The sequence below is a fragment of the Ochlerotatus camptorhynchus genome, unplaced genomic scaffold (assembly GCF_037179485.1).
Source record: "Ochlerotatus camptorhynchus isolate MF236.1 unplaced genomic scaffold, CSIRO-AGI_Acam_v1.1 ptg000434l, whole genome shotgun sequence".
Taxonomy (NCBI): domain Eukaryota; kingdom Metazoa; phylum Arthropoda; class Insecta; order Diptera; family Culicidae; genus Ochlerotatus; species Ochlerotatus camptorhynchus.
This window is the reverse complement of record NW_027040920.1, coordinates 2731721-2749446: the sequence shown is the minus strand read 5'-3', so window position 1 is coordinate 2749446 and position 17726 is coordinate 2731721. Positions and strand designations below refer to the sequence as shown.

The 17726-nt window shown below is 39.5% G+C and overlaps 1 protein-coding gene across 5 annotated transcripts in view; it reads right to left on the bottom strand.

The window, feature by feature from the left end:
• hlk (hulk) overlaps window positions 1-17726 on the bottom strand; it is a 90102-nt gene that overhangs the window by 69501 nt on the left and 2875 nt on the right. The gene's annotated exons all lie outside the window — the stretch shown is intronic.

Sequence of the window (17726 nt, the reverse complement as noted above, 5' to 3'; positions counted from 1 at the left end):
GCAGGCCCAGCTACGTTATAAAGGGTGTCCCACATCAAATTGCATCACGACAAAAAACGCTGTAAAAAATTACCCATTGGGTATTTTGTCTTGAAAATTTGTCTAGAAGTAGTTTAGAGTGTATTGTTTACACTGTATTTTTATCGCTACCAGTTTTTCAAAAGAAAAAATGGCGTCACCCGAAAAGCAACGTCGCGAATTTATTTTGCGCAAGCACCTGGAAAATTCTCAACTCTCTCATCGGGATATCGGAAAACAACTCGGAATCGTGCAGTCAACGGACTTCCGGCAACATCCGGGGCTACTGTTCTTCACCGTCCAGCACAAGTTTGATGTTCCGGAGGAAGTTAGGAAGCTGTAACTTTCAAAGTTTGTCAAGAAATAGGGGAATTTACGTATTTTCGTCAATCTAAGCAGCGTCTGCACTTCTACTAGCATTTTCTCAGCGTCACGCACATATATGATGTGTCTGTTTGTTTACATTCATCTGCTGCTTGCTTTTCTATCCATTCCAATCGACAGAATTTTTCAAAACGTTTTGAAAGCGTTTTTACAACGCTCCAAACTTCTCAGGTGAGTGTGACTATTGTCGGCAGCCTCTTTTTCTTCGGCAACCTTCCCATTAGAACTGCGTGTTAACCAGCTGTTCTATTATCGGCAACTCGAAATCAACCCCATTTTGTAGTGCGTATGCTTTATTTGAAGAAAAATGTAGCATTACTGGATTGCTCGATCGTTCAAATATAATCAGATTGAAGCTGAAAGGCTAAACAATCGTTTGGACACATTCAGGGAAGTGCGTTGATGGGAAAACATAGTGAAATTAACGTTTAAATTTTGGTTGCCGAAAACAGTCAATGGGTGCCGAAGCCAACATTTACCCTACATGATTTGGCAAGCGATCTGCTCATGTGGCAAACGGAGTGCGCCGTTCGTGACTACCGGGACTGTAAACGGGGAGATCTACCTCAAGGCGTATCTACAGAAGCGCCTGCTTTCTCTGTTGAAGCACCACGAGGAGCAGTACATCCATTTTTTTTTCAAACTAGCAGAACGTCGTGCACAACTCTATCAAACGCAGCTTTAAGATCAGTGTAGATGGCATCCACTTGAAGTTTCTTGCATACATTTTTCATACAGAACGACGTAAAGCTGACGAGATTCGTTTCCACGGAGCGGCCAGGAAAGAGGCCATTTCTGTTTTCGATACTGAGTCATTCAATAAGACGCTCAAGAAGTGCCTAGCAAATAGGCTGCATTTGTCCTAAGTTGTCAATGCGACGTCATTGCCGAGAAACATTTTTGACGGTAGACCAGTTTCCTTCCTCTTCGTATTCACAAACGACCAGAATCCAGTCTTCCAGTACGAATTACATACCTCTTGTAAAGAAGCTTGCCTAGTGGCGATAATCATTGCTGGCAATTGAAAAATTTCGTTTGGTAAGGGTACATCGTCGATGAGTGAGAACCAGGCCTCTACATTTTCGAAGCTCTAAAATGAACTCGAGTTTTGATTCTCTCATACAAACGTGTTCAACGGGGGGAGAGGTAGCTTATCGATTCTTCCGGTTCGTCTCCTAGCATCGTGCTATAAGGTACCAGGCGATAACCAGGGTAGTTGATCGATAGTTCGATGACGTCATTTCGTTGACGTCTGCAATGGGAAATTCTCATAGCAGGCGTTGACGATGGGACGTTGTCGTGTTGTTGAATAGCAACTATCGTGGTAACTCACCGATTACCTGTCGATCTGCCAAATTTGGAAAGACGTCTGCATTGAATTGTCTCATATAATAATATTCCGCCCACTATATCACAAGAAATTGCGAGTAGCTGAGTGGGATGGAGATAAGTTAAGCATTGGGTACAGGACCAAGTCTCCCCTGGGTGGTGCCAAAAGATGAGCGCAATAGAATCATCAAGTTGCCATAAGGCACGGAATGAGACTATTGCATGGCTGGGTAGTCAAAATCTTCCATTCGTTAGTCATTTCAGGTGGATTAGAACAGGTTTAGGTGGGCGTTGGCCAGATTTGGATTTTTCAGATGTAATCCTGGATAGGACCCTGTCATTGAACGTCGCGTGAAAGTGGAACTTAATGAAGGCCTAAGTACTTTTTCGTAGTTTTTAGTTTTCGGATTTGAAAGATCGTCGGTTACAGTGGCCTGCTTACTGAGCAGAAAAACGCGGTCCCAGGTCCTTACATATCAAAGAGATTTATGGTAAAATCGCTTGTGTATCGTGTATTTTGCGAAACTCGTTGTTGTCGTTGGTTCCGGGTTTGAATGGATACACAAATTTGAGCAACGGTATTATGTGATATGAGGGGCTCGGTGGCCTTAGAGCAACCGTTTTTGCTTACTGAGCAGAACATCATGAGTCTAATCTCAGGCCCATCCACATTCAAGATTCGTCAATCGTTTTATTTGTTAATATGACTACATGGTAATAACAGCAACTCGGTGATTAAAAAGGTGCTCGTCTGCCTAGTGGCAAAGGGCCTGTTCATAAACTACGTAGACAGTTTTTTGGGATTATTGACCCCCCTCCCCCTGCGTAGACAATTGTCCATACAAAAAAAATTAAAATTTGTATGGGCCGTGGATAATTGTCAACCCCCCCCCCTCTAAACTGTCTACGTAGTTTATGTACAGCCTCAAACGTTTTTGCTTACTGAGCAGAAGACCGTGGGTTTAGTCCCAAGCTCCTTCGCGTTATATGATCGTTAGGACATCAATTCAGCTTATCGTTTACCAAAACGAACCCTGCTGCAAACCCAACCCTCTTATCCAACATCCCAGTGATTCCTCGTGGAAGTGCAGAGGTGTTCTCGGCTTCCATCAAAGCGAGTGTCATGTCAACACAATCCTTCCCATTCCTTTCTTGACCTGTGTTCGGGCGCGGCCGGCGCTGGTATTGCCTAATTTAAGATCACCAGTTTTTACACATTGAGGATGATTGCTAGTCCCAAGCATCGTCTATTGGTTCTCTGTGTAATTACAGCTGATCTGACAGTAACAGAGTAGCAACCGTGGGCGGTCAATCAAGCTCAAGCTCAAGCTCAAGCTCAAGCTCTCATACAAACGTGTTCAACGCTTCATTTCTATAACGCCTAGCTAAACTATCAGCAAGAAGCGAAAATGCAAAAGAAGCACGCTTAGAAGGAAAGAGTGGCTGTGGATCTTCTCGTCGTTGCTTTGCTCATCGCTTTCAATGTAAGTAACGTCGATTTTCTAGTCAAACGAAATTTCATTATGGCTTTCAATCCCTTTCATGAACACTCTATCACCGCTCTTTCAATTTGTTTAAAATGCGCTATGTCCCGTTTTCGGTAATTTGGTTTTGATAAATATGTGGTTGGAAGATAAATCATACATATTACGTGTAATCTTCAAGTGTTTTCACGTGAGAAATGCTTCAAATATATATTTTAATTTTCCGTCATATACCTACGCCGTGAAACCTCTGTTGATGTGTTTCATGAAAGACGATTTACCCAATCTTGAAAAAAAGACCAATGGAGCGACGGGAGAAAGAGAGAAAAGCGATTGAACATTTGTTTGTGCACGCCGACTGAGGTTCTAGAATGATGCGAAGCTGTTCGACTTTAACAGAAAAAGAAAGCCAGCAGTTTCTTCGTCGCATCGATTTGGTCGATTGAAGCTGATTTTGTGACGCCTTGGTGAGAGCGCGGAGAGCTCTAGCTCGCACTCGTTTTAGGTTGCGGAGAGTAGCGTTAGACCAAGGTGGTTTTCTTGGAAGTAGGCACTTCGCTACTGAAGCACTAACACAGTCGCGCACAAGGCAATTATAGCGAGCGACTGCTGTATCTATATCAAGGTCATTCAATACGTTCCAGTCGATCCGGGCCAAGGAACGCCTCAGCAAACGGAAATCGGTCTTCCGGAAATTGAGAAGTTTGGCAGTCGAGGTTCCATCAAAACTAATTTGAGATCCGTTCGCGATAGATATGTATATCCAAAGCAGTGTGGAAATTGTTAAGACGAACGATGACGTCAGGCGCTTCAGCGACGAGACTGGAACAAGGGGGGAAAGTTTATCTATAGAGGTAACTCTAAGACCAGAAGGTCCCGAAGAAACGTGCTTAACTTTTTGGCTCAGCTCTGGTACCAACAATCAATACGAAACTAACGATTTTAAATTGGCTCACTACTTCACCAGCCTATTGGTCCCAAGCAAACGATGAACGTCTCCCATTCTAGTCGAAATTCTAGTACTACACTATGTTTGTTTTGATTCGCTATGAAAGTGTGACAGATAAAATGAGGGGTTAGTGGATTTTCCTATGTTTCGAGGGGTGAATCGATAAGCTTGGGACCGAAGAGAGTACCAGAGCTGAGCCGAAAAGTTGAGTACGTTTCTTCGGTCCCAAGCTATTCGATGCACCTCTCGAAACATAGGAAAATCCACGAACCCCTCATATTATCTGTCAAACTTTCATAGCGAATCAAAACAAACATATTTCGACTAGATTGGGGTACGTTAATCGATTTGCTTGGGACCAATGGGCTGCCCAAGTAACAATTTTAGTTTTATGAAGGTTCTGTAGACCATGATTTAGACTTGTAGAATGCTATAAAACCTCTATAAAACTGGGAATGTTACTTGGGTAGTCAAGTAGTGAGCCAAATTAAAATCGTTAGTTTCCACCGGTTAGTTTATCTGGCTCAGTCCATGAAAAGCAGTGCCATCTACAAGCAAGTAGCTGGCAGGAGTAGTTGAAGATGCAGTCGGATCTGGAAACGCATGACCCACGAAATTAGTGGATTACCATCTCACAACAAATATGGAACAATTGTTGAAAAATAGAAAAAAAAAAAAAAACTGAAAATGGTCTAGCAAAAGATGAGTAAAAGAAGTAAGGGTCTACCATAAGAGAGAAGCGGACTCAAAATAAACTGCCTTGACCAGTGCTGCACAATCTCGACAGTACACGGTGATATTGACAATTCTGCTTTGGTCACTCATTTGAGCTAACAGTCATAGTCAAGGCAAACCATGTCAATTGTCAATGACAATGGTGTCAGTGACGAACATGTGCAGATTTGTTTATTAGCTAAATTTGTAACGAAATTAAATGACTTGAGCTAAAGAATTACATGGATCCATTTTAATGAACAAGTATCTACGTCCTGAGCTACTTGGATAACAATAATGTGACACAGAATGTACTAAATTACACTTTTTGTTACCAGGTGAATCTTTGTCATTGACGAAAAAATGAATGAGATTTTGACGAAGGTTTTTTTGAGGATCAAGTCTGTCAGTGACTATGTGACGAACAATTTTGTCAATATCGCGCGAAAGTCTGTCAATGACAATGACAAATCTCAGCACTGGCCTTGACAATGCCTATGCAATACTAGACTCCCAAGTGAAATCAGTGGTTCAGAACCAACTGCTAAACATTAAAACACACTTAAAATTTCAAAATGCAAGCTGCTTCTATTTCGCAATGATTAATCTTTTTATGAAGATAACTTAATAACCTTTGAAAAAATTTAAAACGTTTATATTATTGATTTAATGTGATACTTGTTGATAATTATAGTCGATCATAGTTAACGTAAACCTTGTAATTGAACTAATTGAACTTTTTCTTCTTTTTTTATTTGTGTCGCCCGAAAAGGACGGTTTTGGTTTGATGCACATGGCAAGCAAATCACCCGGCTGTTGGTCCTAGGCAAAAGTGTAGCCTTGATATTAGGCGGATCTCCACTTTACGATGAACAACACGCACTATATCGTGACGCCACTTATCACAGGTTCGTATTCTTCTGGCAGCGGTGGGCGAGACGGCTAATACATAGGTGTAACAGTCGGAAGAAGTGTTAGTTTGTTTACTTAAATGAACCATGCCCATTTTGTTATGGCATGTTTGCTATAAGAAATGCGCCTCGTGTTTATTAGCGAATTTCACATCAAAGATTGATTAATTGAGTAGGAAATCAGTTTGACACGGCATTTGTGACCAGCATACACCTTCCGGTAGTATGAAACAGGTCAAAAACTGTTCAAATCCGCAGATAAAATTTTTGTTTTGAATTTCTGTATAGCAAAATAGTGAACTTTTCGTGAACATTAACGGCAAAGAACTCACCAACACTGGGAGACTGTGAGTTCCTGCACACCTGTCATAAAACCGTCTCGAGCGGTGGGTTTGATGCACGGTACAGGGTTGTTCGATCTTTGTCGTGGTTGGGGAACTCTGAGATCTGTAAGCACTTTCGCCACGAATGCGGCTAGACTGTTCTCCCGCTGAGTTGAGTTGGAATATTTTTGTTATTGCCTCTGTCCTATTCGTAGTGAGAGCCTGGTTGGAAAATGAACATTGTGAGTTGTATCTCTCAAATACTGCTACTGAGTTTTCATTGATGCGAAAACTTGCAACATTGGTTTGATGTTCTTCGGCATGACGATGACGCGCTTGATGAAGATGGCCGACAGTGGTGTTTCTCACGATAAGCAACTGTACCCGAACAGTGGTGGGGTGGCTTTATCACTACTTCTTTAGCTAGAGGGCTCTTGCAGGCAGCCTTTTTTTCCTCTGTTCGGAACCAAACACTACTGCGACCAGTAAATTGATCTATTGTAGTATATCCCGTGTCCTTAGTTTAGTGCATGTCGTATTACTCTATTACTATTGAGAAAGGATGAAGTATTCGATATTTTTACAGTTGTCATTCTTGCATTTATCGCAAGGATCCGACTCTAATTGAAAGGTCCCGCTATTTATACCCTTCGGAGTGTTGAAACACCCTCCAAAGGCACGCCCCTTTGTCAGTCAAAATTGGATTCCTTAGCAACAAAATTAAGGTATGACACCGATGATGACCATGCATTAGAACCCTAGTCTTAACCACCTCAAACTAGGGAACAACGAATAGAAGATTAGGAATCACATAGATGAAGACAACTACCTAATTTTTTTTCTTGTTTCAAGATCATCCTCGGTAGACAAAGCCGAGTCTTGTCACTATCAACAAGGCATAAAAAGTAACAAGGACTAAGATGTGTTCCTTGGATTACTGAAAAATCCTGTTCCCCTCGTTTGAAGTAGTCAGGACTAGGAATCGGTGGTAGATCTTACATCCCGTAACGTACCACGAAAAGGTGATCTACCCAAGTTACGGGGTGTGTTGGGCCTTGGTGTTGAGCGATCGATGTGAACACGTCCGATGAAATTTTGATGCTACCAATTTTAGTTAAATTTCTTAGCTGTGTAACTATGTTCTTAATTTGTACTATATGCCACAAAATTGCTGAATGAAGCCTCCATCGAATGGCATATTGCATGACATATTTCACATTAATGCTTTGGAGAAATATGCGTTCAAAACCTGACCCTTTTCGTAACATGTTCATTTTTCTTACTCACAAAGTGTACTCCCATATAGAAAACAAAGATGTATTCCTACGTCAAAATCACTTCTGGGCTGGGAAGTTCATCTACAACAGGAATGGTAACGAAAAGTTGTCCTCAAGGAGGAGTCCTCTCACCACTAATGTGATCTTTAGTGGTACATGATCTTCTAAGAAGCCTAGCGGCGAAAGGTTTCGAAGTTGTGGGCTTTGCGGATGATATAGTCATCGTAGTAAGAGAAAAGTGTGGCGCTATCATTTCAGAAAGAATGCAACAGGCTCTAAAGTTAACCCAATCTTGGTGTATTGAGGAGGGCCTAAACATTAATCTGTCAAAAGTGGTAATCGTTACTTTTACTAGAAAGAGGAAGTTCAACCTAAAGGAGTTTAGCTTGTAGGATAACAGATCCATCTTAGTGAACAGGTCAAATACCTAGGAGTTATATTGGATGCCAAGTTGAATTAGAATGCTCAGCTTAATTCTGTGATCAACAAAGCAACCAGTGCCCTGCGGTTGTGCTCCAAAACTGTTGGTAGAAAATGGGGTTTGAAACCAACAATGACAATGTGGATTTACACATCAGTAATCCGTCCAAAAGTAACTTATGCTTTGGAACACCAGCAGGTGCAGGAATCTTTGGCCCTGGGATCAACATTTCAGTGGTGATGGGACATTGTTCAACAGTGTTTCAAGCGGAAACCATGGCCATACTTGAATGTGTAAGTGTTTGCGTAAGAAGAAAATATGGATGTGCAAATATTTGTATGTTTTCTGACAGTTAAGCAGCAAACAAATGTACATCATAGATTGTCTGGGAATGTATTCTCTTGTTGCGACAGTTGTGCCAACAAAACTCAGTAAACTTGTATTGGGTTGCTGGACACTGTGGCATTGAAGGGAATGAAAGGGCAGATGATCTCGCAAAATTACGTTTCAATTCACAGTTTATTGGCCCAGAACCATACTGTGGAATATCAAACTGTACGGTGAAAATGGAACTCAAACGCTGGGGAAGAACAAAGGGTGATGGCCAACTGGATGGCCGTCACGAAGTGCAACCAGTGTATCACATACCAAAAAGCTCTTGGAGCTCAATAAACGAGCTCTTAGTATATACGCTGGCCTAGTAACTGGGCACTACCCGAGTAGATATGCTTTGAAGAACATTGATCGGGTTCAGAATAATATCTGCCGTTTCTGTACCATAGAACGTGCAACCTCGGAGCATCTGCTCTGCAGTTTTGGTGCATTACACAGGTGTAGATCTAAATTTCTTGGTACACAGATAAAAATTCTGAATTTTAATTGTGATGTAAACATTCATTCACGTAAACTTAAATTTAATTTCACGCAACCGAGCAACTTGTAAACAATGTTGTTTACAAAAATGGGCTTTTGTATACAATATTTGCTACATTGCATGAAATGTGTCGGAACTTTACATGATATATAATGTAAACTTTTATGATATGTGACGCTCCACTTATGTGCATCATATTGAACAGAAATGTACACTACTTTTCGAACTGTGTAGTGTTATCTTACAACCTAGTGAAATTTAGTCTGCTAATCTTGGAAAAGTAGTTGGTTTCATAAACCAGTTGCTATTCATCTTTGACATTCAAACCTACTGGATAGGGTGATTGGAATTATTACAAAATGAATTTTTTTTCACGGCGATTTAACATCAATGCAAGTGAATTTCACAGAATTAGAAATCTATAAATGAAACTGTATTTCGAAGAATTTTATTCTGGATGTTTATTGATTGCTTTCAATTGATGAGACAGAATTTGTTGACATTTAAACTTAAAAACATCATCTAACGATAACGATTGGACACGACAATATTGGACGCCATTCCTCCAGGAGTTCAAATAAAAATCCAAAGTAGGTGATATCACAGCTCCGATAGTTTAAGTTATCGAAGACCAATCTCAAATTAAGAGGATTTATTAATAAGGACAAGTTTTTCCAATACTTTTTGACTAATTACGCATTGAGATGCCAAACAGTCCTTGCTGTATATAGTTCAATTAATTCCATGAAAACATTCTATAGGCAATCTCTGAAAACCCTCTGATTCTATGACGTGATCGTTGGAAATTGCAACGAATGATTCTTCATGTTCAAGTCTTACTTGCTTAGAAAATATAAAATGTGGAGTTTGGTTCAATCTGACAAAAATTCAAACATATGAAACCAATTTTCTGTGCAAGCTCAAAAATAGTTTCAAATTGCTCATATTTATTAAAGTTACATCTGGAAATGTAACATTCTCCTCCATTATTGTAAGAAAGACAAGTTATTTTTTTTTATTAATTTAGGCATAAACAAATTTCAGCTTAATCTAAGTTTTGGCGCAAATCCAGATCACATCCAAATTCGATCAAATTATGCACAGTTGTTGGGGACCTCAATATGTACAGATCAAAAGAGCATTGGGGAGAAGGAGATCGTAAACTTGACGCACCCTATTGTACATTTCATAAATATTAAACCGCTAAACCCGCTCCCCCGTACATCAATAATTTTCCACCAGCAGGCCCACGTGGTACAAATCAGTTGCACCACTCCGTGACACAAATGGTTCAAGGCCGAGTCACCATCACCGCAGTTCTATGGACAACGGGGTTTCCCCCCGTACAAAGTTTTACTAAATTTAACCGACTGCTCTGACTCTCTCTGGTCTCTAGTTGAGAAACGTGTTACTCACGAGTCCGACTAAAGCGCATACTCATACAGTCAAACGTCTCGATAGTAGCCGTGCATTTAGTTTTCCTCGTGTCAGGAGATGATTTCGGCTTCTTATGACCTGAATTTTCCGGCCCCGTCACCATCATGATCGCTCGAGAAGACAGGCTTAGTCTGCCGTAGGACCGTTCACACACTGCAGTTGCATCCCTAGATTTGTGGGACTCGTCAGTTAATTTGTTTGCAGCGAACTGTGGCAGTTGAAGAAGCATCGCCGTGACACAACCACACATGCAGGCGTGTGGGGATTTCAAAATAACTCAACTGAAAGGAAGACAACGGTCAGTCGCAGACCCTTGATCGTCTCATCTCTGACTTTGGCTGGCGTTTATTTTTAAAATGACACGAACTACATTCCAACGACTTTATTGTTTTCGAGAGCACACAAACCGCGTGGGGTGACTTTATGTAGTAGAACCTTTGCAGGTGGGTTCTGTGCTAGGATAGTAATTTTATTCTCTTCATTAAGATGGCATGGCAACGAGGAAATTGGTACAAAGTACCAGGCTGCTCCTTGCCTTGATATATTCACCTAGAAACTAAACATTCATTCAATGTTTGAATCCTTGGCCAGGTTTTGTCTCGTGGCGCTTCTTGGCCGCAAGCGATCCCGAAAATTTAATAATTCTTTTTTGGCACCATCCTCTGTACCATTACTAAATCTTGGGTTGACCATTCACATCATTGGATTGCCGAGTGCTGCAGTTAGTCATAACCGCCATCTTTCGCCGCCTTTGGCTGGGATGGGGAGTGGAAAACGCCAACCCGCGAAGAGGATGATTTCCATTATTTCCATCCTAAAAATAGACGCACATGAACAATTTTTCCACGTCAGACCATATGCGTCAGCCTATTGAATTACAAATGGGTACTGCAAAGTGTGGAAAGCCAATAGTGTTCCCGTTTGCAGCATGGAGAGATTATTCCATTTTTCATCACTGGCCATCGTGAATGTGTATAGGTACTTCAAACGAACCGTTGAAAACAAGCACCGATGCTCGTTTGATCCAGCTGTCAGTTGGGTCGATTCGTTCATTAGTCGATTTTAACGATCCTAAGTCGAACTGGCTATCGTTATTTGGAAATATGAACCACTCGATTTTTGACTGCAGGGTAACCGGCCATAAGGTGTATACAATATCCCCTCGAGATTCTACGGAAAACCATTAGTGTAACGAGGTCAAGAAATCATTCTCGAAATAACTGCCATCATTTTTATTTTTGCGTGCCGCAAACGGGGAATAGTATTTTTGAATTCAGGAAGTGGTATGATCTGCAATAGAAATTGAAATTGACGTGGCCGTTTTTATCACTCGAAGCGAAAACGAAATCCGAGAGACGCTTCACCAAATTGTCGTGTCCCGCACTCACGTTGAGGTTTCGTTCGTTGGCGTTGGTTGAGAATAGTAATTTTCTTTTGTTATTTTTAATTTCATGAAATCAGATGATGGGACGTTGTCAAAAAGTGTGTGAAGGAGAAAAAAGTCGCTAACGTTTTTGAACAATGACGTGAGCTTCCTATAGTTAAACGAAACCGCAAAGAAGTTTGACGGACTCGTGACGGATTTTGTCGCCTTCTTGGGCGCCATTTGTCGTCTGATTAGACGGTAATATATTGAAAAGCTTCGTAAACATGACAGCGAAAGTGTTCTTGCATGGAGATACGCTTCGGTTCAAGAATCATCTTCTTCTTTTGGCTTTATTACGTCCCTACTGGGACTTTACGCTGGCCCTCAACTTACTGTTCTTTGAGCACTTCCACAGTTGTTAATTGAGAACTTAGCACTGTATCATTTTTTTGCATTCGTATAATTGTGTGGCAGTAAAATCATACTGTATGGGCCAGGGTAGTTGAGAAATGTTTCAACCAGAAGTCGTACAACAATGTACATACAGTATCGTACAGTTTAAGTCAACATCGTATATAAGGATGGCATACATCGCATTATGATTAAGTTAAATCGTATAGAATGCAAATTTCCGGCTTATATGAGATGAATATTGTATCACAAATTAAATCGGATTACAAATTTGCACGTATATAGCCTCCAATTTTGTACGTATAGGGATTTTTTTTGCATTATATACGAGTTAAGAACGCAGTGTTCCAGAAACCATTCGAATCTCATACACAAGGATCAATCAAATCAAAACCTTTCATCAACATCAATTAGCAGCAGCATTAGTCTCCTTTGAGGAGCAGTCACAATCGTCATTTTCATAGTCAGCAAATTCATCGAAATACACTGAGCAGTATAGCAACAAACCAAAAAAACTGCAACGCGCTTCAACAACATGCAACCGGACAGCGATTCCATTTCACTACATACATAGTACATGGTAGAGGTAACATCTAAGGCACATTTCTCCAGTGAGGCCTCTGTAACTTCTTGCAAATAAAATAAAATTCATTACTGTTTTGGACTTGGTAGAGGTAACATCTAGTTAGTTCCTTTTTAAAAAACGTATCACCAGGCCATGAGGTTTTAACTTACGATTTGTTTGTTTGTATATGTTTGTATATCACAGAAACAACTTTGGATATACGTGCATTCTGGTTGTCTGGGCAGGAATCGAACCCAGCCGCCTCCAGCATAGTCTTGTTTTGAAGCTGCGGCTTTACTGACTGTGCTAAGGCAGGACTAAAGAGATGTTTTAAATTTCCCTCCAATTAATAAGAGATCTCTGAATGCTTAAATGAGAGTGCGGTAAAGTGCGGCGATCTGAATATAATAATTTATTCTTAAAGCGGCGCATTGTGATACATTCACACTTATGCTCTCAGAGATCTCTATATTACTCTCTTACTTCAATAAATCGAGTTAACAAGAAATTGTGCGACAAACTGGATTGAGTTTTTAAGGACAGAAAAATCTAACTATGTTTGACTATATTGTTGTCACTTGAGTTAATGTCTAGAATATATTTATGTCCTAACTAGGAAAACCAGCTTTCGATCCGAGACCCTCCAAAATTACATATACCATTTGACTCAGCTCGACGAGATTGGAAAATGTCTGCGTGTGTGTACGTGTGTAACAAAATATTAGGACTCGTGTTTCTCGGCATCCACTGCACCGAATTTAACGCAACAACTTTCAAATAAAATATGTCATAGTCTCATAAAACGCTATTGATTATTTTTGGAATCGGCCATCTGGTTTTTTAGAACTAAGCCGTCTATCTCGACCTTGGCTGAACCGAATTGGACGCAACAATCACTGGTCTGATTGAACGCCTATGAATGTTTTTGGTTAACTGGTTCCGGAGATATGGCCGGAAAATTTTCCAGATTGTATGGGCCATGAGACTAAAGCTGGATAGAAACGAATAAAACCTATCATGTGGCACTACAAGTTCTAGTAAATAAACTAGTTCAATTGAAGTAATTTGAAGTACCCAGGAGCACACTGGCCACATCTGGATATGTTCCAGATACCCCCAGGGAAGTGACCAGTTTCTGACTAGGGACATAATACCTCTAATCAAATGAGAGTTCAAAAACCAGTTCGATGGAAGTCATTTGGAGTGCCCAGGACCACATTTTTTACGTCCGGATATGTTCCGGATACTTCCAGGGAAGTTGCCAGTTTCAGTCCAGAATCAAAATCCAACATGCGATACCTCAAATCACATGAACATTCAAAAACTAGTTCAATGGAAGTAATTTGGCCACATTCGGATATATACCAGTGGTCAGATGTTGACTAGGGTCACATGAGAATTTATTTATTACATCACATTGTATGACCGCTTTGCAAGAATTTCTATTAGTAAGAAGGGTCAGATCTTACCATAAATGGTTTAATTCAGTTTTTTTTAATTCTACTGGCAGGGTGAAAGCTTATTTCAGTGACATCTATGAATATGGACTGAACGTCTCTGCCGAGATTCTCTACGGGCTCTCCTGAAGAGAAAGTAGACACGGAACGGGAGAGCATGGCATTTGGCAACTTGCTGGCAGCGTTGCCAACCTTCCAGATTTATCTGGAATCTTCCAGACTTTTGATGATATGTCCAGATTATCCCAGAGTTCTCAATTCACCTTGGTTCACAATGTTAAAAAAGGAGGCATCAAATGATTTGACCGCTCACGGAACATTTTCAAATATTATTCCTCGGGATTCGGGAAAAATTTACGTGGATGAGCAAAAACTTAGGGAGCTGATAAATCTTAACCTTTTGCAAAGTTTTCTTGATGCATCAAGCAATGTGGTTATCTTTTGCCTCAACAAAATGCGGTACTGAACTGGCATTTCCTCAACTAAGAAAATTCTTCCGTGAACCGACTGTGTGGAGAATTCAAAAGAAAATTCAATATAAATTGAACAAAATCTTCAAACAGACAACATTTTTCAACATTATATAAAATTCTGGTTACAAATAATCATGTTCGGCTTAACACCAATGATAATGACTTGTACTTTAACACCAATTATAATGGCTCCTCGATTATCCAATATATTATTTCAAAGTACCAAACGTATAACATTGTTCTATTAAGAACAATAACCTTGAAAAACAAAATAACATGTATTAAAAACATCGTCATTATCAAGGACATCCACACAAATCCAGACTGTTTATTCTACAATAGCCAGATTTTTCATCAAATCACTTGGCATCCCTGTTTGCTGGTAGCCAGTTTTCACTCTCTCCTCTCCTCAAATGTAAACAACGACTTTAAACGTCGCTTTGTCACGAATCAAAACACATAAACGCGAACTAACTCCACCATCTGATAGAGCAACTTTGCTCTACCAGATCCTAGAGTTGGTTTTTTGGGGTGACTCCCCGCATAAACAATAACCATAAGAAGCGTCTAACCACCGATTTGGGTTAACATCCATACTTTATGTGGTATGGTCGTCCCATCTATGATATCGTTAGTGTATGATACCCGTTTATTGGGGTCTTGCTTCGCGGGAAATCGGAGAGCTAAGCCATTAGTCACATGTTTGTATAGAAATATGTATTGATTGATTTTATAAAATATTATACTATTTGGCTTTTTTACGATTTCAATGACGCAAATGCATCAAACTTGTGTCATTTGACAAATTTCCATTCGTCCAAACATGCCTTCGACCAAAGAGGGTATCATCATCCCTCGTTTTTAGTTTTATTCCACTTTTTGCCAAAAGTTTGAGTCCATTCGGCCAAACGTTCATTCGGCCATACGTCCATGCGGCATTCATCCAAACGTCCATTCGGCCAGACGTAAATTCGGGAAAACTTCCATTCGGCAGACGTCAATTCGGCCAAAGGTCCATTAGAACAATCGTACATTCGCCCAAACGTCCATTTAGCCAAACGTTAATTCGGCCAATCATGATCTTTAACTTATGATTTATAACTTTATTTAAATGAGCCGTGATGAATTTACTGTTCATACAGTTGCACCTTTCGTCAAAAGTTTGATGTAGTTATGGGTAAAAAGTTCCCTAATTTCATGCCAATTTTTGAGAACTTTAATCATTAGAAATTTATAAATGACCCATGATGATGAAATAGACAAGATGGAACCATTTTTGCCCAGATATTTTCATAACTTGGTGTATGTTTAAAGTGATGAAGTGATTTTCTAGGACTGCAAGTTTTACGATGCATATGTTTGTTTAAAATAAGGATACGATTTGCAGTAATTTGTTAATGCTTAATAGCGTTTGGAACTCGACTCAAACTACTTCCCAACAATTTCAAAATTTCTGTGTTCGAGTTTGTAACTTTTAGAAGATAACATTATTTCCAATATACAGTCAATCCAGCATTATGGGTCACCCACAATTATGGGCCACTTTCAAGAGCAACTTTTCATTAAGTCGAAAGTAACATTCGCACCGATCCGAGAAAAATAAAGTTTTGTTTAGATGAGCGAAAAGTTATTCCTATTTCCAATTAAACACATGTTTAACATAGTAAGCAGGGTTTTAATCATTCCAAGCAGATCGCTAGCTTTAATGCTAATAAACACTGGTTTTTTAGTCAAAAGTTATGATACGTCGTTTGGTGACCGCCTAATGTTACTTAAGGTTCAATTTACTTTAATTTTTTTTCGAAAAATTGAAAAGCAGTTTTTTTTCGACGCATTAGTTCAGATTGAAAAATGCTCGCACTATTCGATTTCTTTTGCTATTCTACACAAAATGACGCGAGCTTTTAGCAATCTGAAATAATGCGTCGAAAAAAACTGCTTTTGAATTTTTCGAAAATGCATCAAAGTAAATTGAACCTTAAGTCAAAGTGTATTTACCAGGATATCCGGGAGAATTATCAATCTCGTCTTTTTACGTGCAACCCATTCATCATTTTAGGACCACCGAAACCATCTTAGCAACAAACAGTTCGATTTATTCACTTTAATAATGAGAAAGCGAAACGACGAACGTACACTTTTCACAGGTTTATTTGCGCTGTTACTTACGACAAACGGCATCTCCATAGAAATTGGGTGACTTTAGTAACATCGAAACATATTTTGATCGGAAGGTGATTACGTCAAAAAGCAATTTGACTGGTAAATAAATTTATAAATGGTATGTGATCCTATATTCGTATAGTATATAGTGTAATAGCAGGAGCATCGATTGACACTGATAGCTTGACTTTGTTTACCTTTGTTACTTTCGACGTAATGAAAATTTGCTCTTGATTTGATTAACACGCAGAACTGACTGACCCGTAATAGTGACTACCCGTGCAAAGTTGGAGATCAAATTGAAATCAGAATTTGCTGTTATGATGTTATTTATTTCAAATACTCAATTTGATCTCATTTTGGTTGACTTAACGGTTAACACAGCAAAAATAAGAGCAACATTTTACACTGTTGAATCAAATGGAAAACTAATCCTGCTTTCAATGAAATCAATTTGATTGCCGATTTTGCATTCATAATGTTTAACTGAATACGGGCCTGGCGTTTATGGTTAGCATCCATGCTTTTCACGCTGAAAGACTTGATCTCAAATCTCTCCTCGGTTTAGTCACGAATGATCTATTTTAAATGTTAAACAAAACAAATAAACAATAATCGTTAGTTCAACAACAGATGAACTTAAATCAAATTTTAAACAAGAAATTAACTGCAGAACTTAGTTGACTGCATAATTAAATCACAATATGAAATCAGACTTCTATCGCGACAGTTGAAATCAAAATGAGTTTTCATTATGATAGCAAACTTAAATATCAATTTGCTTTCATTTTGTAACCCAACTTTGCTCGGGTAGCTGGCCTATAAAGGGTTTATTCGATAGAAATGGCACACCGAAAATCTTCTGTAACTTTTGAACCGTATGAGTAAAAACCTGTTAATTGGGTTCTTTAATTTTGAAAAATACATCGTTTTTTATATATCATCTGAAAGAGCTTCGTTTTCTGAGCACAGCGATATTTTTTTTCGAACCCACAAACTTTCATCTCGATTTTTAAATCAAGATTTAAAGCAAAATAACAACTTCACTGTTTGACACTAAACTGACAAACTGACAGCTCGCTCCCATACAAAGTGACACCGAGGGGCGATAATGAGCTGATTTTTGCAAATGTAATCGTTCTTATTTAAAATAGTTCCAGTGTACCAAAA